The sequence below is a fragment of the Triticum dicoccoides genome, chromosome 6B (genome assembly GCF_002162155.2).
Source record: "Triticum dicoccoides isolate Atlit2015 ecotype Zavitan chromosome 6B, WEW_v2.0, whole genome shotgun sequence".
Classification (NCBI taxonomy): domain Eukaryota; kingdom Viridiplantae; phylum Streptophyta; class Magnoliopsida; order Poales; family Poaceae; genus Triticum; species Triticum dicoccoides.
In genome coordinates, this window is record NC_041391.1 from 110,812,208 (window position 1) to 110,837,907 (window position 25,700).

A 25,700-nucleotide genomic window follows, 5' to 3' on the forward strand; every position below is an offset into this window, starting at 1 on the left:
TAACAGGAGACGAGGGACACGATGTTTTACCCAGGTTCGGGCCCTCTCGATGGAGGTAAAACCCTACGTCCTGCTTGATTAATATTGATGATATGGGTAGTACAAGAGTGGATCTACCACGAGATCAAGGAGGCTAAACCCTAGAAGCTAGCCTATGGTATGATTGTTGTAATGTATGTTGTCCTACGGACTAAAGCCCTCCGGTTTATATAGACACCGGAGGAGGCTAGGGTTACACAGAGTCGGTTACAATGGTAGGAGATCTACATATCCGTATCGCCAAGCTTGCCTTCCACGCCAAGGAAAGTCCCATCCGGACACGGGATGGAGTCTTCAATCTTGTATCTTCGTAGTCTTGGAGTCTGGCGGACGATGATAGTCCGGCTGTCCGGACACCCCCTAGTACAGGACTCCCTCACTCGCCGTTGGCGCTGCTCTCCCCATCTGCGCTGGCCGGCGGTGGGGGCGGAGCCGTGCGGCTCGGCCGTGCCCGAAGGAGGAGCCGGGGGGAAGGCAGCGCCTTCCTCGTGCGTGTGCTGACACCGTCGGAGTAGTGGCTTGGCCGCCGCCCGTGCCGGCGATTCGGACCACCTCCCGCGGTGTGCTGCACACCGGAGAGCTCAGGACGGAGTGCCGCATCCATCCAGATGCCCAAGGCATGTCGGGTAGGTCTGAAAAGGTGGAGAGCGGGATGGCCGTGGAGGAGGCCGCCGGCCATGGAGGTGGACAGAGGGCACGAGGGGGCGAGAGAGCTGGTCCGGGAGGTTTCTGGGGAGAGGGAGAGCAGGAACAGGCCAGAGAACTCCAGGGGGGGCTCTATACAGAGGGGGCGTTGGTGCACAGTGGGCGCGGTCTAGGGCGCGCTCGGTGAGCTCCGTAGAGGGAGAAGGAGGGCCAGGGAGGAAGGTCCCGGCAGTGTTGCGTGTCTGGGGCGTTTTTAGACATGGTCTACGGCCAGGGGAAGGGAGATAAGGAGCGGGGAAGTGCCATAGAGCTCGCGTGTGTGAGGCCGCTCACTGGAGCTAGCGCGCGTGCGAGGGAGGCGATAGGAGGGAGGAGGAGGAGGAGGACAGAGGCGTGGCATGCTGCGGACGCCGAGGTGCATCGTCGGCCGCCCTAGGGAGGCCCGAGGTGGCCGGAGGTGCTTGGCAGGGGGCAGCCACAGTGCGGGAGCGCACTGTAGCGCGCTCCAGAGCATGCAAATGGCCGGCATGCCATTTTATATGCACAGTGGGCACGTCCATTGGTGTCTAGCAGGTGTGGGAGAGAGTAAAGAAAGGAGAGTGAGCCTTGGATGCTCTGGAGGGGCTCTGGCGAGAGAGGAAGGGTGAGAGAGAAGGGTGTTGTGGCTGTCCAGAGGGGTAAATGAGGAGGTTTCACCCCTCAATAATTGAGCTGAGGCCAAGGGAGAGGTACTAGAGGTAGAAGAGGGTCAGGAGTAGTTGTGGTACAAAGTTGAGCCCGTGGAGATTAGTGGAAATGGCCAAAACATGCATTTTAAATTTCTGCCAGAAGGTGTTTGATGGTGGTTTGGGCAAGCAAGTGGATTCCAAATGATATGAATATTAACAGGATAAAGTGTCATATAGAAATGGGTTGATCACCAAGTTGGAGCTTATTTGAAGGAAGTTGACAATGCAACTTTGGTAAACCCTAGAAATTAGCAGAAATGGCTTTACCAAGATTTAGTCATGCAAATCAATTCTCCTTGATGCACCACTTGGTGTAGTGTCATCATTTGAGGTTCTGAACATGCCCAAAAAAGTTGAGATCAAAAGGAGAAAGTCGCCAATGTAGAGTTGTTCAAATTTGGTTCTGGACAGGAAGGGTTTTGGGGCACTTTGATCAAGTTAACTTGTTCTCCAACTTGTGCCATTTGGTCTAGATTAATTATTAGACCATTTGAGCATGTTCACAAGGTTTGAGAACATTTGGACATGTTTGGAAATGTAAAGTTGCTCAAACCTCAAAATGGACAGAAATGGTTTTGAGGGGATTTCATGGAGTTATACTATTATCCATGACATGATACTTGTCAAGATCATCAAACATGTCATATGTGACATGCTAGAATTTTCTTGGAATTTTTGGAGAATATTTCCTTTGTAAATATTTCAAAAGCTTGAAATATTCAGAAAGGGTTTTTAAGGGATTTGACCAATATTTTGAACATGACCATGTGTTGAAACTCTTATATATGGACACTATATGTCCACTTAGTTTCCCTGATTTCTGTCAAATATTTTTAAAACAATAAAATAATTTTTCCCTATTAAAGACCATTTCTGGCCTTAAGAAAAAGCTTTTAAATAAAATAGGAAAATAACTTTTAAATTTATATTTTTGTGGTTTCTGGGTATCCTATATCTAATAGGAGTCAAATATATTTTTGGAAAGATTTTTACTGCCCTTAATTAAGTACTTGCAGTGCAACCTCAATTCAGGGGTTTTTGAAAAACTACTTTTTGAAAATACTATTTGGCCAAATTATTTTTCTAAGAAATTATTTTTATGTCCTATACACATGGCATGATCATTGGTCAAGGTTTTTGGATCAAGGGGAAGGAGTATAAGGGTTGGAGAATTTATTTGATTTTTAGAGCACTTGCAAACAACAGACAAACATTCAATCAAAGCAAAGACAAAACACTCAAAAGTTTTTGTCAAACCACATTTTAGCATGATTTATTTACTTAAGTGTTGTGGCATGAAAATCAGGGTGTGACAGTCCGGAACCCCGAAGAAGGCATCCGAAGACTGTCCTTCAGAATGGTTTTATATAGAAGATGTCCCCCTGCCGGACCCTGTTCGGGTCGGCCTCCCTGAGTTTGATAACGCCCCTTTAAAGAAACGCCTAAGCTGGCGTCCATGGAGCCCTCAGAAGGAAAATGACAGGGACGTCCTTTACCTGATGAGCCGAATAAGGTTGTTAGCTCATTCCGGACTGACCATGATCGGGGTCATGGCCACATGCATTATGCGGGGTGTGCAGCCGCTCCAATATAGAGGCCACCCCATGTGGGATTTCAACGGAGAGGATGACGCCACCCGCTGCCACTGTAAGTGGCCGGGATCGGTTGCCGATCTGATGAAGATCTTGTCCGCATTATACAAGGGAGAAGAGGAGGAATTTCTCCGCGTCAATCCGCAGGGCGGATTTTCTATGTACAATCCTCCAAGCTGGGTAAGTAGACATTTAGTTTTGCCTATCCGATCCATACTCCCACAGTCGAGTATCTCATTTTGTGATTTCGGCACAGGAACTGTGCCAGGCCGTAAAGGATATAAACAGCCCACCTCCACAACCCGAGGATTCGGAACGGTTCCTCGATCCAACCTCCCAAGAGGATCCGGACATATCGGTGGAGCTGATCGACGGGGTATTTCACCAACTGAGCATCGATAATGCCTTGGTCGCCATTACGGCCGATTACCCCGGAATACTTCCCGCCTCGCAGGTAACTGAGACCTAAGTCCCGATACTTTGAAAATGACCCACCCGTGCGTGTTTTTGATCACTGTATACCAACGGTGTTTCGCAGGGGAAGTCCTTGAGGCGGAAGGCCGAGCCTGCGATGGCCAGTCCACAAGGGACAGCAAGGCCCAACAGGCCGAAAAGAAGTGCAGTCCAGATTGAAACACCGATGCAATGGTATGGCGTGTCATCTTGCTCCCAGGTTTATTCCCGGGGGGCATACTTAACGCTCGTGCTTTTTTAGGAAGAAGAGCGCTCTCCGGACTATATCCGTAGAGGTTGCCTATCAATCCTCCGCTCGCCAGGCTCCAAAGCCAGGTCCAGAAGTGGAGGCGAACACGAGGCGTGCGTCGGATGCTCCTCCAACAGAGGATGCCGACAGCTTATCTGCCACCAACTCCGAGGTGGAGAGTGCCATGAATCACAGGCGTCGTCGGACAGTTCTTCGTGACGCATGTTTCTCCCCAGAGGCATTGGATGCCTTCAATTCGGGAGATGCGCACCTCCGTGCTGCTCAAAATGGTCTAGCCAGAGCCACGGAGCAGTATGTAAAAGACATACGGGTGAGAAAATTTGACAGTTATATATGCCAGTAGCCCCCGAGACTTGAAATAGTTAGAATAACTGATTTAAGGATCATTTATTGTGCAGGATCTTGCAGAAAAGAATACCCAACTGTCCCAGGAGCTGGAGGAGTGCAAAGCCCAACTTGAGGCCGCACTAGCCATATCGGGGGAAGCCAAAGAGACCCCCTCTGGTAATATATGCTTCAAAAGATAAGTAATTTGTGAAGTGCGGCGTGTGTATAAGTCTGACAATAATATTGCAGATGGCGCCGGGATAGATCCGGACAAGCAATAGCTCATGCACCGGTTAAAGGCCGGCGAGAATGTGCTTACAAGGGTGAGGCAGGAGAAAAATAATCTCCAAGATGCCAACACCCAGCTGGGTGAGGAACTAAAGGATGTTCGTGCCCAGTTATCTGACTCCGTTAAGGAGAATCGGCGGCTTCGACGCGGCATTTTTAGTAAGTGCTTGAACGAACTTTGAAAGAGATTTCGGCGAGGAAGTCGACTAATAGAGTTATGTCTATAGGTATGCTCATAGGCCGTCCTGCAGAGGAAATGCCTGGTTCTACGGGTGACCTTCTTCCCGAGCTCTTGCAACTGCACGAACGAGTTCGGCAGGTGATGAAAGGCGTCGCCCAGGCCTTGTGGCCATCTGTCTCCCTGCCCGAAGGCCTTGGAGAGCTTGTAGAGCGGCTTCAGGGAGCGCGGCAGTGCTTCCGCTTATGGAACATATCGGCCTGCCGTCAAGGTGCCAGGGAGGCTTGGGCCATGGTGAAGAGGCGGTACACGAAGCCTGACCCAAACCACATGGCCGAGGTCGGACCTGGCGGGGCCCGATGGGAAGGAGATCCCTGTGAGCTTAGTGTATGGCCAAGTAGAATTGGCCGCAAAGTATTCCCAACAGGACTGTAAACTGGACAACCTGCTGGATGGCATTGAAGAGGAATATGCCCAGTCAAGTTGACTATGTAATTTAAAATGACATGTGAAATGCCTTCTAGCCGGATTGTAGATCGTTTGTCATAGCGGACCTTTTCGCTTCAACCTCGGGACCCAATAGTCTGGAGTGTGTCCGAATACCCTCGCGGTTATATAAGAACCGGGGAAGGCGTGGAGACCAGGCGTAGGGGTCATTAGTGTTGTATCAGACAAGTGCCCAACTAGTTATGTTATATTACATGGTTAGTAAGAAACATCTTCCAGGGAGAATAGTTCCGTTAGGGGTTCCTTTCCCTGGGAGGCATGCCCTAAAGTGCATGTCCGGACTACGAAAAAAAGCAGAAAAACATCTGGGGGCAGATAAATAAATAGATAAGAAATCGTCATTTAGTTCACCAACCGAATATTCCCTTAAGAACGCTAGCTTTCGGCTTCAGCCAGTCTGAGGTACACATCCGGCTGACCCGGCAGTAACAATCACAGAGGTGCTCCCTTTACCGCCTAGCCGAACTATCGGGAACGTAGGGGTAAGCGAGGCAACCCATCTTGGCCAAAACTTAAGTCATATCGATGCATATAATGGTGAATATAAGGTACATGCGGAAGTGTGACACATGTGTTGGGCATGAAGCCCGTATAAATAAGCTTCTGTTAAAGAAACCCCCAGGTATAATGAGCGCGGATAGCGTGTCAAGTGTGTGCGAAAGCAAACCAGCTTTCAAAGGCTGTAATAGGAAAGGGGGAAGAAGGAGAGTAACAGAAGACAGCTAATATGTAAAATATAGACAGAGGAAGGAGACGAACTCAGAGTCCGGCGCTAGGCGTAGAATCTTCGGAGATGGGCTGCGTTCCATAGGTTCGGCTCGAGCCGGTTATCCGATGCATCTCGCAGACAGTACGCTCCACCGGTCAGGACTTGGTCGATGATAAAGGGACCTTCCCATTTGGGCTTGAGTTTGTCCTTTTTCTTGTCCGGCAAGCGTAGAACTAACTCGCCAACATTGTAAGTTTTGTCCCGTACTTCGAGCTTGCTGTTGATAGAATGCGGAACGGGCTTTTGCCACGTCACGCTCCTCCTCCAATGCATCCAAACTGTCCTGCCGGTTGAGCTCGGCTTCTCTTTCTTCGTACATGCGCACGCGAGGTGAGTCATGAATTATGTCACAGGGCAGAACTGCCTCTGTGCCGTATACCATAAAGAATGGTGTAAATCTGGTGGTGCGACTCGGAGTGGTCCGCAGCCCCAGAGTATGGAGTTGAGCTCCTCTACCCAGTGCGTGTTAGATTCCTTGAGGGACCGCACTAATCTGGGTTTAATGCTGGTCATGATTAGACCATTAGCTCGCTCGACTTGACCGTTAGTTTGAGGGTGATAGACTGAAGCATAGTCGAGATTGATGCCCATGTTTTTTCACCAGAGTTTAACCTCGTCGGACGTAAAGTTCGTGCCGTAATCGGTGATGATGCTATGGGGGACACCGTAACGGTGTACGACCCCTGAAATGAAGTCTATCACCGGTCCGAATTCGGCTGTCTTAACAGGTTTGGCCTCTATCCATTTGGTGAATTTATCCACCATGACTAGTAGGTATTTTTGCTTGTGGGTTCCTCCTTTAAGGGGTCCAACCATGTCAAGCCCCCAGACCGCGAAGGGCTAGGTTATGAGGGTGGTGGGTGGCATGTGGCTTTGATTAGCAAAGAGATGGCAACCGATGCATCGTTGGACTAAGTCCTGAGCATCTGCCCGGGCCGTCGGCCAATAAAATCCTTTACGGAAGGCCTTGCCTAAAAGGGCCCGGGCTGCGGCGTGGTGCCCGCCGAGTCCGGCATGAATTTCAGCCGGAAGATTCTGCCCTTCCTCTTCGGAGATACACCTTTGAAGGACTCTGGTTGTGCTTTTCTTATAAAGCTCTCCCTCATGTACCTTATAGGCTTTAGATCGCCGCACTATGCAGCGGGCCTCGTTTTGGTCCTCGGGAAGTTCCTGCCTAGTTAGGTAGGCTAGGAATGGTTCCTTCCACGGGGCAATGACTGCCATTATTATGTGGGCTAAGGATGTTACTTCGTTGGCAGAACCACCAATTGTGTCAGAATGTTCGGTGTCGGGCAGTGCGGTTGGGTCCGGGTTGTTATTTCCGGATTCCCCCTCCCATAGTACGGATGGCTTGAACAGCCTCTCTAGGAATATGTTGCGAGGGACGGCATCGCGCTTTGCACCAATGCGTGCCAACACGTCTGCTGCCTGGTTATTATCCCGGGCTATATGGTGAAATTCAAGCCCCTCAAACTGAGCTGACATTTTTAGGACGGCGTTGCGATAAGCTGCCATTTTTGGATCATTGGCATTGAAGTCTCCATTTATTTGTGATATCGCGAGGTTCGAATCCCCGCGCACCTCTAGGCGTTGAATGCCCATGGAGACTGCCATCCGGAGGCCATGTAGAAGGGCCTCGTATTCGGTTGCGTTGTTGGAGTCCGTATACATTATCTGGAGTACGTATTGAACCGTATCTCCTGTTGGGGACGTCAGAACGACGCCAGCCCCCAGTCCAGCCAACATTTTGGAGCCGTGGAAGTGCATGATCCAGTTGGAATATGCGTCGTACTCTTTAGGGAGTTCGGCTTTAGTCCATTCAGTGACGAAATCGGCCAAAACTTGCGACTTAATAGCTCGCTATGGCTTAGAGGTTATGTCGAACGGGAGGAGCTCAATGGCCCATTTGGCAATTTGGCCCGTCGCGTCGCGGTTGTTAATAATGTCATTAAGAGGTACTTCGGAGGCTACTGCTATCGAACACTCTTGAAAGTAGTGTCGCAGCTTCCGGGATGCCATGAACACCGCGTACGCTATCTTCTGATAATGCGGGTACCGTGACTTGCATGGAGTTAGGACAGTGGACACATAGTAAACTGGTTTTTGAAGGGGGAACTTGTGTCCGTCCATTTCTCGTTTGACAATGAGCACCACGCTCACAACTTGATGAGTTGCTGCGATATATAATAGCATTGGTTCGCCAATGTTGGGCGCGGCCAGGACCGGGTTTGTTGCCAATATGGCTTTTATTTCTTCGAGTCCGGCCGTGGCGGCATCCGTCCACTGGAAGTGTTCGGTGCGTCGAAGTAGGCGATAAAGGGGTAATGCCTTTTCTCCTAAACGGGAGATAAAGCGGCTTAAAGCCGCCAGGCATCCCGTCAATTTTTGTATTTGTTTGAGGTCCTTTGGGATATCCAATTTTGACAGAGCTCAGATCTTTGCTGGGTTTGCTTCAATTCCTCTACCAGATACAATGAAGCCCAACAGCTTTCCGGCTGGTATGCCGAAAACACATTTTTCCGGGTTAAGCTAATGTCATATGTTCGGAGATTATTGAACGTGAGCCTCAAATCGTCTACTAGAGTTTCGACGTGCTTGGTTTTGACGACCACATCGTCTACGTATGCCTCCACTATTTTACCGATCTGGTTTGCCAGACATGTTTGAATCATGCGCTGATATGTTGCGCCGGCGTTTTTGAGCCCAAAGGGCATTGTGTTGAAGCAGAATGGGCCGTATGGGGTGATGAATGCCGTTGCGGCCTAGTCGGGCTCTGCCATCTTAATTTGGTTGTAGCCGGAGTATGCGTTGAGGAAACACAATGAATCGTGTCCTGCGGTAGCGTCAATAATTTGATCGATGTGGGGGAGGGGGAAGGGATCCTTTGGGCAAGCCTTGTTGAGGTCCTTAAAATTGACGCATAAGCGCCAGGATTTGTCCTTCTTTGGTACCATCACCAGGTTTGCTAGCCAGTCCGGATGTTTTATATCTTTGATGAATCTGGCCTCCAATAATTTGGCTAGCTCCTCTCCCATGGCCTGTCTCTTGGGTTCGGAGAAACGCCGAAGAGCCTGTTGGACTGGCTTGAATCCTTTTAGGATTTTTAGGCTTTGCTCGGCCAGCCGGCGTGGGATTCCTGGCATATCTGAAGGGTGCCAGGCAAAGATGTCCCAATTTTCGCGTAGGAATTCTCGTAGTGCGGCGTCTACATCAGGGTTTTATTGTGTCCCGATGGAGGCCGTTTTTGTAGGGTCCATTGGATGGACTTGGAATTTGACTATTTCGTCCGCTGGTTTAAAGGAGGTGGACTTGGATCTCTTATCGAGTATCACGTCATCCCTATTCATCATGGAGCGCAGCGCAGTGAGTTCCTCAGCTGCTAGGGCTTCGGATAGTGCCTCAAGGGCTAGTGCGGCTGTTTTATTTTCGGTGCGGAGTGCTATGTCCGGGTCACTAGCAAGAGTGATGATTCCGTTGGGCCCGGGCATTTTCAGCTTCATGTACCCGTAATGGGGTATAGCTTGAAAAATTGTGAATGCCTCTCGCCCTAATAGAGCGTGATATCGGCTGCTGAACGGGGCCACTTGGAACGTGACATCCTCGGACCTGTAATTATCCGGCATGCCGAACACCACATCCAGTGTGATTTTTCCTGTACAGCATGCTTCCCGACTGGGGATTATTCCTCTAAAGGTTGTGCTGCTTCGCTCAATGCGGCTCCAGTCTATTTCTATTTTTCTGAGGGTTTCCTCGTAAATGAGGTTCAATCCGCTGCCACCGTCCATGAGTACCTTGGTAAGGCGAAAGTCGTCCACTATTGGACTGAGGACCAATGCGGCTGGTGCTCGGGCTGTTCGGAATTTAGGTTCGTCAATGGCATTAAAGGTAATAGCCGTGTCACTCCATGGGTTTATTGTTGCTACTTGGTAGACTTCGGCAAGGCTGCGGAGTGTTTATTTCCGCATATTATTTGATGCGAAAGTCTCGAAGACTGTTAATACCGTACTGGTATCCTTGGACTGGTGCTCTCGAGTTAGAAGCTCTTCGCCACTTTTGCCCACCTGCCGTAGTATCCAACATGCTCTAAGGCTATGAGTTGGAGTGGCGCCCTTTGTGCTATGAATTTTGCAGGGTCCATTGAGCCATCCATCCAGTACGGTTCCATGCCCTATAGAGGGTTTTTGCTTTTTGGTGTTTAATCCAAGTGCCTGGCGATGATGCACCCTTTTATTTCGGACTGGGGTTGTATTCACGGCCAGATTGTCCCAAAAATTGATTTCGGTTTTCCAGGTGCTTTCCGTCGTATAGTACTTTCGTACTATGGACGCCAAGTTAGCGAAGCGTGTAATTTCATGATGACTTACAGCGTTAAGGATTCCCTTGTTTGTGCAATAGTTGCAGAAGAATGAAATTGCATCCTCCTCACGACAATCCTTTATCCTTTTTATGACTAGGAGGAATCTGGCCCAGTAATGGTGTACTGTTTCTGCAGGCTCTTGCCGGCTTTGGGATAGGTCGCTTGTGTTTGGGTGGGCGGGTGGAATTAAATTTGAAACCCCGTCCAATCTAAAACTCAGGGGCCAAGAAGTTTCCGAACTTGGAAGCTTCGGTTCTTGGATGTTGTCCAATGAATCTAGACCACTGCCTGACTTTAGGTTTAGGGCTTGAGTGACGTCCTCCCCTCCGCGGGAATCCGGCATGGAGGGATCGGGAATTCGGACATAGCTAGTCCTTAAGATAGAAGAAGGGTCGCCGCATTGTTCCTCTACCACAACAACGCTGTGGGTGACCTGGGGAGAGATAATCTCTCTCAGATCGGGTTTAGGCCCAATCTCATCATAGTCTGTAGCGACTCCCAGGGCGGCGATGCGATCCAAGAGCTCGTTTAAGGAAGGGCGCTCCATCGGATCTAACTGCTCGGCGAGTTACGAGCTAACATGAAGATTGCTTTCGATGACCCGAGAAGTCATCATCGGTGCGGCGGCCGAACAGGCGGTCATAAGGAAACCGCCTATCTGGAGAGTTTGGCTGATAGCCAAAGCTCCTTTAGCCACAGTGCCGTCTTTAAAGACGGGACGGGGGATCCTTCCTGAAGGCGACGGCACAGAGGAACTCTCAATGAAAGCATCAATGTCGGTGTCAAAACCGGCGGATCTCGGGTAGGGGGTCCCGAACTGTGCGTCTAGGCGGATGGTAACAGGAGACAAGGGACACCATGTTTTTACCCAGGTTCGGGCCCTCTCGATGGAGGTAAAACCCTACTCCTTCTTGATTGATATTGATGATATGGGTAGTACAAGAGTAGATCTACCACGAGATCAGAGAGGCTAAACCCTAGAAGCCAGCCTATGGTATGATTGTTGTTCGTCCTACGGACTAAAACCCTCCGGTTTATATCGGCAGCGAAGAGGGTTAGGGTTACACAGAGTCGGTTACAATGGTAGGAGATCTACATATCCGTATCGCCAAGCTTTCCTTCCACGCCAAGGAAAGTCCCATCCGGACACGGGACGAAGTCTTCAATCTTGTATCTTCACAGTCCAGAAGTCCGGCCAAAGGTGATAGTTCGGCTATACGGACACCCCCTAATCCAGGACTCCCTCAATTACCTAGGCTGATACTAGCTTGGAGCCCACATTACTAGTGACAGTGGAGAGTTGGTGCTCTCTCTCGGGACGGGGTCGTGCCAGGTAGGGCGGCCATGACTATTTTTACAGGGCACCGGATACACCGTTGCGTCCCCTCTCGGATGTTACGATCTCGAGTGAGTCTCGTATGATGTACATCATGAGGATACGGAACAACGAGTGGACTCCTTGTTAGTGTCGTCTAGGGAAAGATAGTGATCGGGTGCTTACCCCGGGTACTTGAGGTACCGCGGGTCGTGGATGACACGGAAGTTCCCCTGATCTTGTGGGTAAAGTGTGCAACCTCTGCAGAGTGTAAAACTATTCAAATAGCCGTGTCCATGGTCAAGGATAGTTGGGCGGTGCTGCTTAAACTATGTCCAGAGTTTTACAAACCGTGTGCGTGTGTGTTGACAAAACTATTGGGGTTAAGTCAGAAGGCTTGACACGATGATCAAGTTGGATTGGTGTCCAACTCCGCTTATGTTGATATCTGTAACTTGTTCATACGGATGTATGTACTCTCATGATGCATACTTTACATGTTGACAAGTCATGTCATTGCACTCAAAACTAGCTTTCTGCAAAATACCAACTTAGTGCTATATCATTGCATCATTGTGCCCTCTTCCGATCGTGGGGCGCTTGCGAGTACATTCAAAGTACTCATTGGCTTGCCACTGGTTATTTTATTGGCCAGGCATGAAAGAACAGGATATAATGAAGAGTACCTTGGTGACGAACATGCGAGCTAGGACGCTTCCCAGTCAGAATGCCTGTAGGGTTAAGGCAGATGGCATGGGTCCTACTAATCATCGAAGATTTCCACTGCTTAAGTTTATTTGGTATTCAGCCCCTATGGCTTTATCTATGTAAGACTTGACCATAATGGTCATAATTTGTGTAAGACGGTATGTATGGATGTAAGACTCTTGTTATTCAGCTTCTGTGTGTTCAGTGAGCATTGATCTCTGGGATCACTGTACACGTGCATTTGGTGATAACGACTCATGAGTCAGGGTCCCCACAGAGCTGGTATCAGAGCCATCCTGACTGTAGGAAGCCTTAGTTAACATGGACGTTAGTTAGCTTGAGACCATCTAAACTTCTCTTCTTTTCTAAAACTTACCCAACCCAAAGTATATTTCCCTTATTGACCTCTCCCATTCAACCTTTGTAGATGGTCGTCGCTCATGTGAGACTCCTTACAACAGGCTTTCCATCACTCCTAAGAGATTGCCTCCAACAATGTCACTATCCCTTGTTGCCCATATACACCCTGCATGAACTAGAAAATGATGTGTTCGAGAAGGAGTTCTACGCCAAGGTTTTTGTGCCTGCCAAGACCTCACTGTCGTGGTTCTATGTCTGACAGTAGAATGGGGGGTAGGTATGGAGAGGCAAGATCCTAGCTATGGAGCAGTTGTACAGACAAGGGGTTTACGAGTTCAGGCCCTTCTCGGCGGAAGTAACAGCCCTACGTCTCAGAGCCCGGAGGCGGTCGACTGGATTATGTGTGTGTAAATTACAGAGGTGCGAACCCTTTACACTGAGGAGGGGGTGGCTTATATAGTGTCTGCCAGACCCCTCCGGGCCTCAGTTATGCAGGGTTTAAAGTACATAAAAGATGGGCGTTACTGGTAACGTCCTACATAAAGTGTCAGCATGGCCATAAAGACTACTTAATTACAGACCGTTTGGTTACAAAGTGGCTCTTGACCTCCTGGTGGTCGAGTGAGTCTTCATGGTCGACTATCTTCGAGTCCGTCGAGTGGAATCCCTCTTGGTCGACTGGAAGGCAGCTTCTTCTAAAGATGTCCTTGGGGAGGGTACCTTGGACAGGTCTATGACCCTACCCTAGGTACATGACTTCATCATTAGCCCCCGAATGGATCAAGGTTTGAGTGAGGAAGGAGTTGGTAATCTTTCCGACGTGTTTTTGAGTTCTGAGCATGCCTCATCTTGGATCAATGACCTTTCTTAATGATGGTATCGACTTTTCTTTCAGTCGCCTTGATCCATTCTTTTCTTCCGTCGAGTGAACTTTTGAACTTGGTGAACTTCCGATCGACGGATCGCAGGAAATCCACCATCTGCCAGGTTGATCTACTGTTAGCGGATTTTGTGGGATCCGAACTTTGGGTAGCGCGCGAAGCGGGGCGGACCGTGGTACTCGGATGGGATAAGGCGTAGACCCCTTGATTTCTGCGCCTCCTTTTTCGCCAAATATCCCGCGTGCGTGACTGTTTCAGGATGTGACAAGACCGCCCTGGCCTACTTGTCATCCACTCGGAAGCGTCCTTATATAAGGCGCCGGGCGAGGATTCTTGAGCAGTGTTTCCTCATTCCCCTCTCTACCCTCTTCATCTCCGCCCGCTGCGCTTGCTCTTGCCTCCGCCCATCCACTCCTCGCGTACTTCGCTGGTGACAATGGTGAAGGAGAAGACGGCGGCCTTGGAGCGCACGAAAAAGGCAACGACGACGGGGAAAGCAAAGGGAAGAGCATCAAGTCGGGGCGGATATTCGTCGAGGTCCCGCCTGCCGCAAGGTTGGATCCAAGGGGATTGGATCCGCTCGACCATCACCGAGGCGGATCTCAACGACCTGGCCAATGAGGGACTAATCTCTCATGGGTCAGCAAGACTCCCGGGGGCCGAGTGGCAACCGCAATCGTAGGAGGGTGAGTGCATTCTCCTAGCCACTCATGTAGATCGTGGATTCTCTTTGCTGCCGAGTGTTTTCTCCCGAGGGTTTCAAAACTTTTTTCGGGCGCAACTCCTTTTTCCGAGTGTTTTCCATTGCCTATCTTGCAGCTTTCGTGTCCATGTGCGAGAACTTCCTGGGTTGTCGACCGCACAGGGGTCTCGTTAAGCACATATTCACCTGTCGCTCACAGACGGTGAAAAAGGCGAGTCCGGATGATGAGAGGACTAAGGTTATCGAGATGTGCGGGGGTCTTGGGATTCAGATGAGGAGTAAGAGTACTTTTTCGGCCATGACCCTTCCTGAGTCGGGTAGAGGGTGGCAGTCGACCTGGTTCTACTGCCAGGACGAGTCGACGCCGGGGCAGTCGACTGGTCTACCTCTGTTCTCCATGGACCGAGTGAACAAATCCTCTTCTCTGAAAGTGCTCCCTGAGGAGAAGGCTCAGGTAAAAATGTTGATGTAGCGCGTGGTCCAGCTCGTTCGGGACGAAGTGACGGGTATGGACCTTCTAGAGGTTTTCCTTCGACGGTGCATCCAACCACTTCAGTACCGAGGCCACCCGATGTGGGTGTACTGTGGTACCGAAGACACCACTCGGGTCCGTCCGGAAGCGGTCAAAGACGCCACACTGGAGAGGTGGATGGCTGCCATCACAGGAAATAAGGACAACCCTCGAGGGCTAGGAGGATTCCACCACTCGACCATACCTACACACCAGACACAGTATGACCACTTATTCCCGATTATAATCTTGCTTTATTCATTCTGCTTCACTGCAAATTTGTCGATTGACCTTTGTCTTGTTTTGTTGTTTGTCAGGCCACCACTGGCGAGGAGGAAGAGGAGGAGGAGGAGGAGGAAGTTGCACCTCCTCGCTCGGAGAGACTCTCGAAGCTTGTCCATGATCCCGCAGCCGAGCATGGTAAGGGGGTCGCAATCGTCGCGCAGTCGACCAAGCGTCCTCAGAAGACTTCTTTGGTGCCGACTGAGAAGGCTCCGAAGCAATCTCGAGTGGCGCCGTCGAAGCCGGCGAAGGTCTTGCCGAAGATGAAGGTGGTGACCCCCACCATCTCAGGGTAATGGTGTAACTTGAGCTTTCCCGTTTCGCAAGAACTTATTCTAGGTCGACTCATGAGCTAATCGACTGACTTCTGGAACTGAAGTGCTGCTACTTCTGATACCTCGGCCAGGGCTGAGGATCACGAGATGGAAGATGCTGTTACTTCAAAACCTGGTATGACTCTTGTAGCTCCGTCTTCAGTCGATTGGCTTCTTGTCTCTAATTTTGATTCTTTTCTGCAGCTTCATCTAACGTCGTTATTGACCTTCCTGACGACGACGACGAGGAACCACTGAGGCAGAGGAGGAACAGGAAAGCGTCTACTGGCAAGACGACTCAGGACATGCCAGCACCCGAGACGTTGGTCGTGGAGGGCGACAACGTCACTCGGCCTACCGTATTCTTTGCGGTGCCGTTGACGAGTGCTCGCCCTTCCTCGTCGAGTGCTGCTCAGCCTTCACTTTTCTCGACCCACCACGTCCCGGAGGACCAAGCCAGTGCTGCTAAAGAAGAAATACGCCAGGAAGGGGTCATGATGGAGCAAGTGAAGGCAATCCGAGAAGCCAGCCAGGCAGCTTACGACGCCAGTTCAGCTCTTTAGAGTAATGTTCGGGTGAGTCGGTCACCGCCTGTTCTGTTAGGATATGATATCTGAAAACCTTTCTTTCCGAAAATCTTAGTGTCTGTCATACACCCACTGGGTGCGTCGATTGAAATTCTGGATTAGTGGGGGCACACTGAGTGCACCCACTTGGTGTAGTCCCCAAGGCTATGGTGGACTGCTGGCAGTCGACCATAGTCTTTCTGTCTTAAGCTTTTTCCTTACTCGATTAGGTTGAATGGATTCATAGACCGGTGGGGGCATGCTGAGTGCACCCACTGGGTGTAGTCCCCAAGACTGTGGTTGACTGCTGGCAGTCGACTGCAGACTGAAGAACGCCTCCCGTTTTTTTTTGTTGGTCGACTGGTCGACTCTAACTGATAAAACTAGTGGGGGCATGCTGAGTGCACCCATTGGGTGTAGTCCCCGAGACTATGGTCGAATGTTTATATTCGGCCGTAGTCTTAGAAACGCTATGATTTTTCCTTAGTCACTCGGAAGTGAATTGTCTTTGACATCTGTCGATTGGTTCTTCGCAGAAATCCTGCGAACTTGCGGCTCGTTACACTGAGTTTGAGAACAAGCACATCCAGCTCGAGCTTGATCTGAAACTGGTCCAGGAGAACTTAACAAAGGCGAAGGAGGAAGAAAAAGGTTTGTTTGGTGAGACCCTCGACGACTGTCTTTGCCTCTCGTCTATTTCGGAATCTGATCTCACTGTAACTTTGCAGACAAGCTGAGGGATGCCCTGAAGAAGAAAGACCTTGACTTGGCCGAGATGCAGAAACGGCTTTAGAGAAGACCAAGATTGCGGATGAGAAGCTGGCTTCAGTCACCAAGCTTGAAGAGGAAAATACCAATCTGAAAGCGGCTCTCGATGCGGCCAACAAGGAGGTCAGTCGACTGAAGGGTGACAAGATTGCCCTGACTGACAAGGCCAGTGAGTTAGTGGGAAAGAAGAACGATCTGGAGGCTTATCTGGGAGGACTCGCCAAGAAGCTATTCCTCATGCTTGAAGGTAATCCTTTGCATCAAATAAACATCTTAACTATGATTTCTCCATCCGACTATTGTCTTGACTCTGGGGTTGTGTTTGCAGAGTTCTGCCAGAACTTTGAAGAGGAGACTGGTCGATTGGAAATAAACCTGGATCCCATCAACTCTCCTGTGAAAGATGAAGTCGCCATGAATGTGCTCCGTCTTGAATCTCGCGTTGCTGCTGTTGTCGACTATCTCGCAAGGCTGAAGGTCGCAACTTCCCGACTCGACACAACACTCTAGCCAAGAGAGACGCTTCAGAACGACCTAGAGTCTCCGATGACTCGACTAAACAAGGTTCCAAGTCGAGTGCAAGAATGGAAGAAGTCTGCTGCCAGGTGCGGCGCAGATGTTGCTGTGTCTCTGGCCCGTGTTCACTGCAAGGAGGCTCGAGAAGACAAGCTGGCAGCCCTTAGGGTGGCCAATACCAAGAAGAATGATTTCCGATCTTTCATGGAGACCTTCATCGCTGCTGCCACTCGGATTGCAGATGGAATCGACCTGGATGAGTTCATTGCGCCTTCCAGCCCTCCGCAGGGGGGGTAAAAAACTTCTGAGCTTGATACTTTAAATTTTCCTCGGTATGCTGAGTGATTTTTGTAACCGATAAACCTTAACAGGCTTAGCGCCCGAGCACTTTCGGTTCCATTAGATGTTATCCGAACTTGGATTCGACGTTGAATATGTTTGCATTTGGTTTGAAGTGTCTTTTGCAGGCTAAGGCGAAGCGCTTATTGCAATCGACTTGTTCCCCAACACACTTAGGCAAGCACTGGGCTGCAGCTAAGCCCCCGAGTGAGAGGTCTGCTCTACACTCGGCAGGATTTTCAAAAACTTAGGCGAGCACTGAGCTGCAGCTAAGCCCCTGTGTGAGAGGTCTGCTCTCCACTCTGTAGGATTTTCAAAAACTTAGGCGAGCATTGGGCTGTAGCAAAGCCCCCGATTGGGAGGTCTGCTCTCCACTCGGTAGGATTTTCAAAAACTTAGGCGAGCACTGGGCTGCAGCTAAGCCCCCGAGTGGGAGGTCTGTTCTCCACTCGGTAGGATTTTCAAAAACTTAGGCGAGCACTGGGCTGCAGCTAAGCCCCCGAGTGGGAGGTATGCTCTCCACTCGGTAGGATTTTCAAAAACTTAGGCGAGCACTGGGCTGCAGCTAAGCCCCCGAGTGGGAGGTCTGCTCTCCACTCGGTAGGATTTTTGTTGTGTGCCTCTGAAGAAGAGGGTATCAATTGACCTGTACCTCGTATTCCTTGCCGAGCATACATTATACTTGTGGCGTAGCTCAGAAGGAGGAGTAGCAGTCGACCAGTTCCTCGTCCTCCTTGCGGAGAACACATTGTACTTGTGGCGTAGCTCGGAAGAGGAGGGTAGCAGTCAACATGCACCTTGTCTACCTTGCGGAGCGCATGTTGTACTTGTGGTGTAGCTCGGAAGAGGAGGGTAGCAGTCGACCTGCACCTTGTCTACCTTGCGGATCGCACGTTATACTTGTGGTGTAGCTCGGAAGAGGAGGGTAGCAGTCGACCTGCACCTCGTCAACCTTGCGGAACGCACGTTGTACTTGTGGCGTAGCTCGGAAGAGGAGGGTAGCAGTCGACCTCCACCTCGTCTACCTTGCGGAGCGCATGTTATACTTGTACTTAGGCGAGTGTTATGCTGCAGCTAAGCCTCCGAGTGGGAGGCTGACTCGCCACTCGGTAGGATTTTATTGAAATTTAGGCGAGTACTTGGACTGCAGCTAAGCCTCCGAGTGGGAGGCTGGCTCGCCACTCGGTAGGATTTTATTGAAACTTAGGCGAGTACTTGGACTATAGCTAAGCCCCCAAATGGGAGGCTGGCTCGCCACTCGGTAGGATTTAAAGTACTTAGGCGAAATGGATTCGCAGCTAAGCCTCCGAGTGGGAGGCTGGCTCACCACTCGGCAAGGATTTTTTTACAAACTTAGGCGAAAAGGATTCGCAGCTAAGCCACCCACTGAGGGGAAATTTTATTTGAACAAATAAAAGCGACATTAATCACTAGGAAAATTATAACACTATTGTCTTGTGAAAAATGAACTACAGAAGTACTTTTATTACATTTCCGAATGGATACTTAAGTGTAAAAGGGACGGAGCAGCTCCGCGTTCCAAGCTCGGGGCTCGTCGATGTTGTGCTCGACGTTTTAAAGACGGTACGCTCCATTGTGGAGTACCTTGGTGACGATGAAGGGACCTTCCCAAGAAGGAGCAAGCTTGTGTGGTTTCTACTGATCCACTCGGAGAACCAAATCTCCTTCCTGGAAGGCTCGACTCTTCACGTTTTTGGCGTGGAAGCGATGCAAGTCTTGTTGGTAAATGGTCGATCGGATTAGAGCCATCTCCCTTTCTTCCTCTAGAAGGTCGACTGCATCATGTCGTGCTTGTTCTGCTTCAGCTTCGGTGTAGAGCTCGACTCGAGGAGCATTGTGGAGCAGGTCACTTGGCAAGACTTCTTCAGCTCCGTAGACCAAGAAGAACGGAGTTCTCCCAGTCGACCGGTTAGGCGTGTTCCTTAACCCCCAAAGCACCGAGGGAAGTTCGTCGACCCATGCTCCAGCCGCATAATTGAGATCATGCATTAGTCGGGGCTTCAACCCTTTGAGAATCAAGCCATTGGCCCACTCTGCCTGTCCATTCGACTGAGGATGGGCGACTGAAGCATAGTCGACTCGTGTGCCCTGAGATGTGCCGAACGCCCTGAATTCCTCCGAATCGAAGTTTGACCCGTTGTCAGTGATGATGCTGTGCGGGACTCCATATCTGAATATCAATTCTCTGATGAAGCTGACAGCAGTACTGGCATCAAGGTTCTTGATGGGTTTAGCCTCGATCCACTTGGTGAACTTGTTGACTGCTACCAGCACATGTGTGAAACCGCTTCTTCCTGTTCTCAAGGGTCCAACCATATCCAACCCCCACACTGCGAAGGGCCAGACGAGTGGTATGGTCTTTAAAGCTGATGCGGGCTTGTGTGACATTTTGGAGTAAAAATGACATCCCTCACACTTGTCGACTATCTCCTTTGCCATTTCATTCGCTCTTGGCCAATAAAATCCGGCTCGGTATGCTTTGGCCATGATGGTCCGAGAGGACGCATGATGGCCACAGGTTCCCGAGTGGATGTCGTCAAGGATTATTCGACCTTCCTCTGGCGTTATGCATTTCTGACCAACTCTAGTCGCGCTTTCTCTATACAGCTGTCCCTTTATCACAGTAAAGGCTTTAGATCGGCGGACGATCTGTCGAGCCTCTTCTTCGTCCTCCGGGAGCTCTTTCCTCAAGATATACGCGATATACGGTACTGTCCAATCGGGAGGGATCACTAAAGCTTCCATGATCAGGTCGACCACTGCTGGAACTTCAACCTCAGTCGTATCTGTGATACTCTTGGGCTGCGGAGCTTCTTCGGTAAAAGGATCTTCTTTGACTGATGGAGTATGGATATGCTCCAAGACCACATCACTGGGGATGGCTTCTCTCTTGGAACCTATCTTCGCCAAATCATCAGCCGCTTGATTCTTCAGTCGGGGTATATGGTGGAGCTCTAACCTTCGAATTTCTTTTCAAGCTTCCTCACTGCATTGCAGTATCCAGTCATGGCTGGGCTTCTAACGTCCCACTCCTTCATCACCTGATTTACCACCAAATCTGAGTCGCCATAAACCATAAGGCGACAGACGCCGAGTGAAATGGCCATGCGCAACCCATATAAAAGAGCTTCATATTCTGCTTCATTATTGGAGGAATCAAAGTGGATCTGGAGCACATATTTGAGCTTATCTCCTCGGGGGGAAACCAAAACTACTCCAGCACCAGAACCATTTAACATCTTAGAGCCATCAAAGAACATGGTCCAATGCTCCGAGTGAACTTGAGTCGGCTACTGTTGTTCAATCCACTCGGTGAGGAAATCTGCTATCGCTTGGGACTTAATGGCTTTCTTTGCCTCAAACTTGATATCAAGGGGAAGGAGTTCAATCGCCCATTTTGCCCCTCGACCAGTTGCATCTCTGTTGTGCAGAATCTCTGAAAGTGGGGCGTTGCTGACGACTGTAATGGAATGATCAGAGAAATAATGAGCAACCTTCTTCGTGGTCATGTAGATCCCATACACAAGCTTCTGATAATGAGGATATCTTTGCTTCGATGGAGTCAAAACTTCAGAGAGATAATACACTGGGCGCTGAACTTTGAAGGCTTTCCCTTCTTCTTCCCGCTCGACCGTAAGCACTGTACTGACGACTTGTCCTGTGGCCGCAATGTAAAGCAACAGAGGCTCTTTGCTGATTGGAGCAGCAAGCACCGGCTGGGTGGAGAGCAGAGCTTTTAGCTTGGCAAATGTTGCATCAGCTTCTGGAGTCCACCCGAACTTGTCTACCTTCTTCATCAGTCGGTAAAGAGGCAATGCCTTTTCACCGAGGCGAGAGATGAATCGACTTAACACGGCCAAGCATCCAGTAAGTTTCTGGACATCATGCACACGCACAGGGCGTTTCATTCGGAGTATGGTGCCAATTTTTTCTGGGTTAGCGTCGATTCCTCGTTTTGAAATGAGAAAACCGAGTAACTTTCCACCAGGAACTCCGAATGTGCACTCTGATGGATTAAGCTTGATATCATACTTCCGGAGATTGGCAAATGTTTCGGCGAGGTCAGTCAACAGGTCGGAACCTTTTCGTGACTTGACAACGATATCATCCATGTACGCTTCCACATTCCGACTGATTTGAGCGAGTAAACACTTTTGAATCATCCTCATGAATGTGGCTCCGGTATTCTTGACATCGAATGGCATGGTGACATAGCAGAAGCACCCGAACGGAGTGATGAAAGCTGTTTTGATCTCATCGGGTCCATACAGACGGATCTGATGGTACCCGGAATAGGCGTCTAAAAAAGACAATCTCTCACATCCCGCAGTCGAGTCTACAATTTGGTCGATGCGAGGGAGAGGAAAATGATCTTTCGGGTAGGCCTGATTGATATGTTTGAAATCTATGCACATGCGAAGTGACTTGTCCTTCTTGGGGACCATGACGACATTGGCGAGCCACTCGAAGTGGTATATCTCTCGGATAAACTCTGCTGCTAGGAGTCGAGCCACCTCCTCGCCAATGGCTTTTCTCTTCTGGACGGCACACCGCCGAAGATGTTCTTTGACAGGTTTTGCTTTTGAGTCGACTCTAAGGCGATGCTCAGCCAGCCCCCTGGGAACACCCGGCGTGTCAGCATGCTTCCATGCAAAGATGTCCTAGTTCTCACGGAGGAACTGGATGAGCGCTTCTTCCTATTTAGAGTCGAGTGTTGTGGAAATATGAGTCGGAGCTGCGCTGGGGTCGGTCGGGTGAATGTGGACGGGTTTCGTCTCACCAGACGACTGAAACGCTGATTCTGTGGCAGGCTTCTTGGCTCGCAACAAATCACTCGAATCTGCATTTTTCTTGTATTCCTCCAGCTCTACCACTGTTATCGGGGAATCGGCAATCTTCGAGCCTTTCTGGAAACACTCTTCTGCCTTCTTCCGATTGCTAGTGATAGTGATCACGCCTTCGGGGCCGGGCATCTTCAGTTTGAGGTACACGTAGCATGGTCGAGCCATGAACCGTGCATAAGCTGGTCACCCCAAAATAGCATGGTAAGCGCTCTGAAAATCCACGACTTCAAATGTCAGCCTCTCTTTGCGGAAATGCTTCGAGTTGCTGAACACCACGTCTAGAGCTATTTGGCCGAGTGACTCAGCCTTCTTTCCAGGTATAACTCCATGAAAACTCATGTTGCTGGCGCTGAGTCTGTACATCGGAATGCCCATTCCTTTTAGCATCTCTGCATACAATATGTTCAGTCCACTACCACCATCCATCAGCACCTTCGTCAGTCGAGTGCCTTCAACGACCGGGTCGACCACCAAAGCTTGCCTCCCAGGGGTGGCTATATGAATCGGGTGATCGGACTGGTCGAATGTGATGGGAGTTTGAGACCATCTCAGATAACTTGGTGTCGCCGGGGCAACCATATTTACCTCACGGTTGATAACCTTCAGTCGACTTTTGCTCTCCACATCAGCAAAAATCATCAGGGTGGAATTAACATGAGGGTATCCTCCCTCACTGTCCTCCTTGTCCTCAGCCTTGTCCGACTCCTTTTCCTTGTCCTTGGGCTGTTTTCCTTGAAACTGCTAGATCAAGAGCCGGCACTGGCGAGTGGTATGTTTCGGGTAGATGAAGTTACCCTCTTCGTCTTTCTTCGTGTGGATGTGACATGGCATATCCATCACGTCATTTCCTTCCTTATCCTTCACCTTGTTGGGGTTCCAGGATCCTTTGGGCTTCCCTTTGAATTTTCCCTGAGTCACAGCCAGAGCCTCTCCAGGAGCCGCTGGTTCGGCTTTCCGCTTGTGCTTCCGATTGGAATTTCCTTTTTCCGACTGACTCGGCTTGCACTTGCCACTCCGGAGTCGATCCTCTTCTTCACCATTGGCGTACTTGGTGGCGATTTCCATCATCCGACTCAGGGTCATATCTCCGGTCTGACCAAACTTCAAACTTAACTCTCTGTTCTTAACACCATCCTTGGAGGCACAGACTGCCTGATGATCAGACGCGTTCTCCACCGTATGATGCAAAGTAATCCATGTCTGAATGTAATCTCTCAGGGTTTCATTCGACTTCTGTACGCAGACTTGGAGCTCTGTCAATCCAGCTGGTCGCTTGCAAGTTCCCTCGAATGTCCTGATGAACACTCGGGAAAGATCTTCCCAAGTGTAAATGCTGCTAGGAGCTAAATGATTCAACCACGCCCTGGCCGAACCTTCCAACATGAGTGGTAAATGTTTCATGGACACCTCATCATTACCGCCACCAATCTGAACTGCCACTCGGTAGTCTTCAAGACAGGTTTCAGGCTGTGACTCACCGGTGAACTTACTTACCCTAGTGGCCAACCTGAAGTTGGGGGGTATCACTGCGGCTCTGATGGCTCTGCTAAAACATTCTGGACCTGACACATGAACTCGACTGGTAGTGGGCGCATCTCTGTCGTGGCCACCTCGATGAGCTCTGTTCCGATCGACCAAACCTTGCACGATGATGGATCTCGCGTCAAAACCTGGTTCCCTGGGGTCGACCGGAGCTCGTCGCCCTGCACTGCGCTGGTACCTATCATCTTGCTGCCGATGAGCGTAAGACCCACCCCTTGGGGGAGGAGTGGGCACTCGACACCGATCATCACGGTCGAATCGGTCATCATATTGGTCACGTTGACCCTCGCGTCCCTCACGCCGCGGAGGCGATCTTGGGCTATGAGCCGATGAACTGTATTCGCAGCAACGGATCGGCTGTGAATCCTGTTGCATGACTGTGACACAGCTGAATTCTGATCTCTTGCTGCTCTGAGCAAATCCCTGATCTGCATCAAGCCTCTGCCAGCCTCCGACTGAGAGGGCTGAATTGACTCTGCTATGCGGGCTGCAGCTGCTAGATTCTGAATCGGGGTTCGATATACCTGAGTTGGTTGCGGAAAGAGTTCACGTCGACTGGAGTCGGGTACTCGTTGCCACACGCGTTTGTCGAGTGCTCGCTGGAGGTTCTCCAGTCGAGTGCGTTCAGCCAAGTTGGCCAAACGCGCATCCTCCAAGGCGCGAGTGTGACACTCCAAAATTTTTATTTGGTTTTTATCAAAAACTTTGTGGTTTTTGAAGAGAGGCCTTTTAAAAATTTTCTTTTCAGAAAAAAAAAACCTTCCACTTAAAAACTTCCTTTTGCTTTGGCAAGGATTTTATTTTTTCAAACTTTGGTGTTTGATCTTTTGAAAACTCCTTCTCTGGGGTTCCCTCCCAAATTTATTTTTGGGAGTTTAAATTGTTTCTTTTAAAATAAAGCTCTATGAATATTTGTGGATTTTCATATCTTGGAACCATCCTTGACTTGGCATTCTTGCCCATGTGATAAAACCTCTCCAAAACCTCCCCTACACCTTGTGATCAACCCAAGTTCCCTGTCCAAACTAATCCAAACAAGTTTTGGATTTTATTCTAATTATTTTTCCTCTCAAATCAATTCTGAAAATTATTTGGAGCCTAAGTGATTTTCAAAGCAAGTACCCTATTGCATTTGAGTTTTGACCTCAAACGAACTCTCCTGGATAGTCCTTTGTACCCACAACTCAGAACCATCTTGATCCACTTCTCCCCTTTTCAAATTTTTCAAATTTCAGTCTCTGCAAGTTTGGACCAGATTTGCCAAATTTGATGAAATTCATATCTTCACTCCCCCAAAAATTCCACCAAAATTCAGGCAGCCTACTTGAGCAATGAGAGGCCACTCCACCAAAAATCAGCTCAAGGAAAAATCTGCAGAGGCCAAAAGCATTCTGTCGAACACCTGAGCTGCACTGTTCATTTTCAAATTCAGAGATTCAGTTTTAGTGTCGTTTTTCGTCCGTCAGTTTCAGTCACGCGGCCACAGTGCGCTTGGCACGTTGCACGCGGCTCTATCTCCCTGGCCTCACCCCCGCACGCGCGCTTGGCATCTCCCCGGCGTCGGTGGCGCCCTGGCCGCCCACGCCGGCATGTCTTGCAGCGGCCGAAACCCCGTTACAGCCGACAGGGATCAAGAACGGCGGCTCAACGCCGTTCCGCGCCGCCCATCGCTCCCTGGCTCTCCGCGTGGCCTCATGCACGCCAGCGCACGCCCGTGGCACCGCCACCGCGACCGGCAAGCACAAGACACGCTCCCTGCCGCCGACGGGCCCGCGCCGCCCCATTCTGTCGAACTCCTTCCTAAGCACCAATCTCCAGCTCGATTAGCACCAAAACGGACCCAGTAGACTCCCACGACGGCGCTCGACTCCCTAAT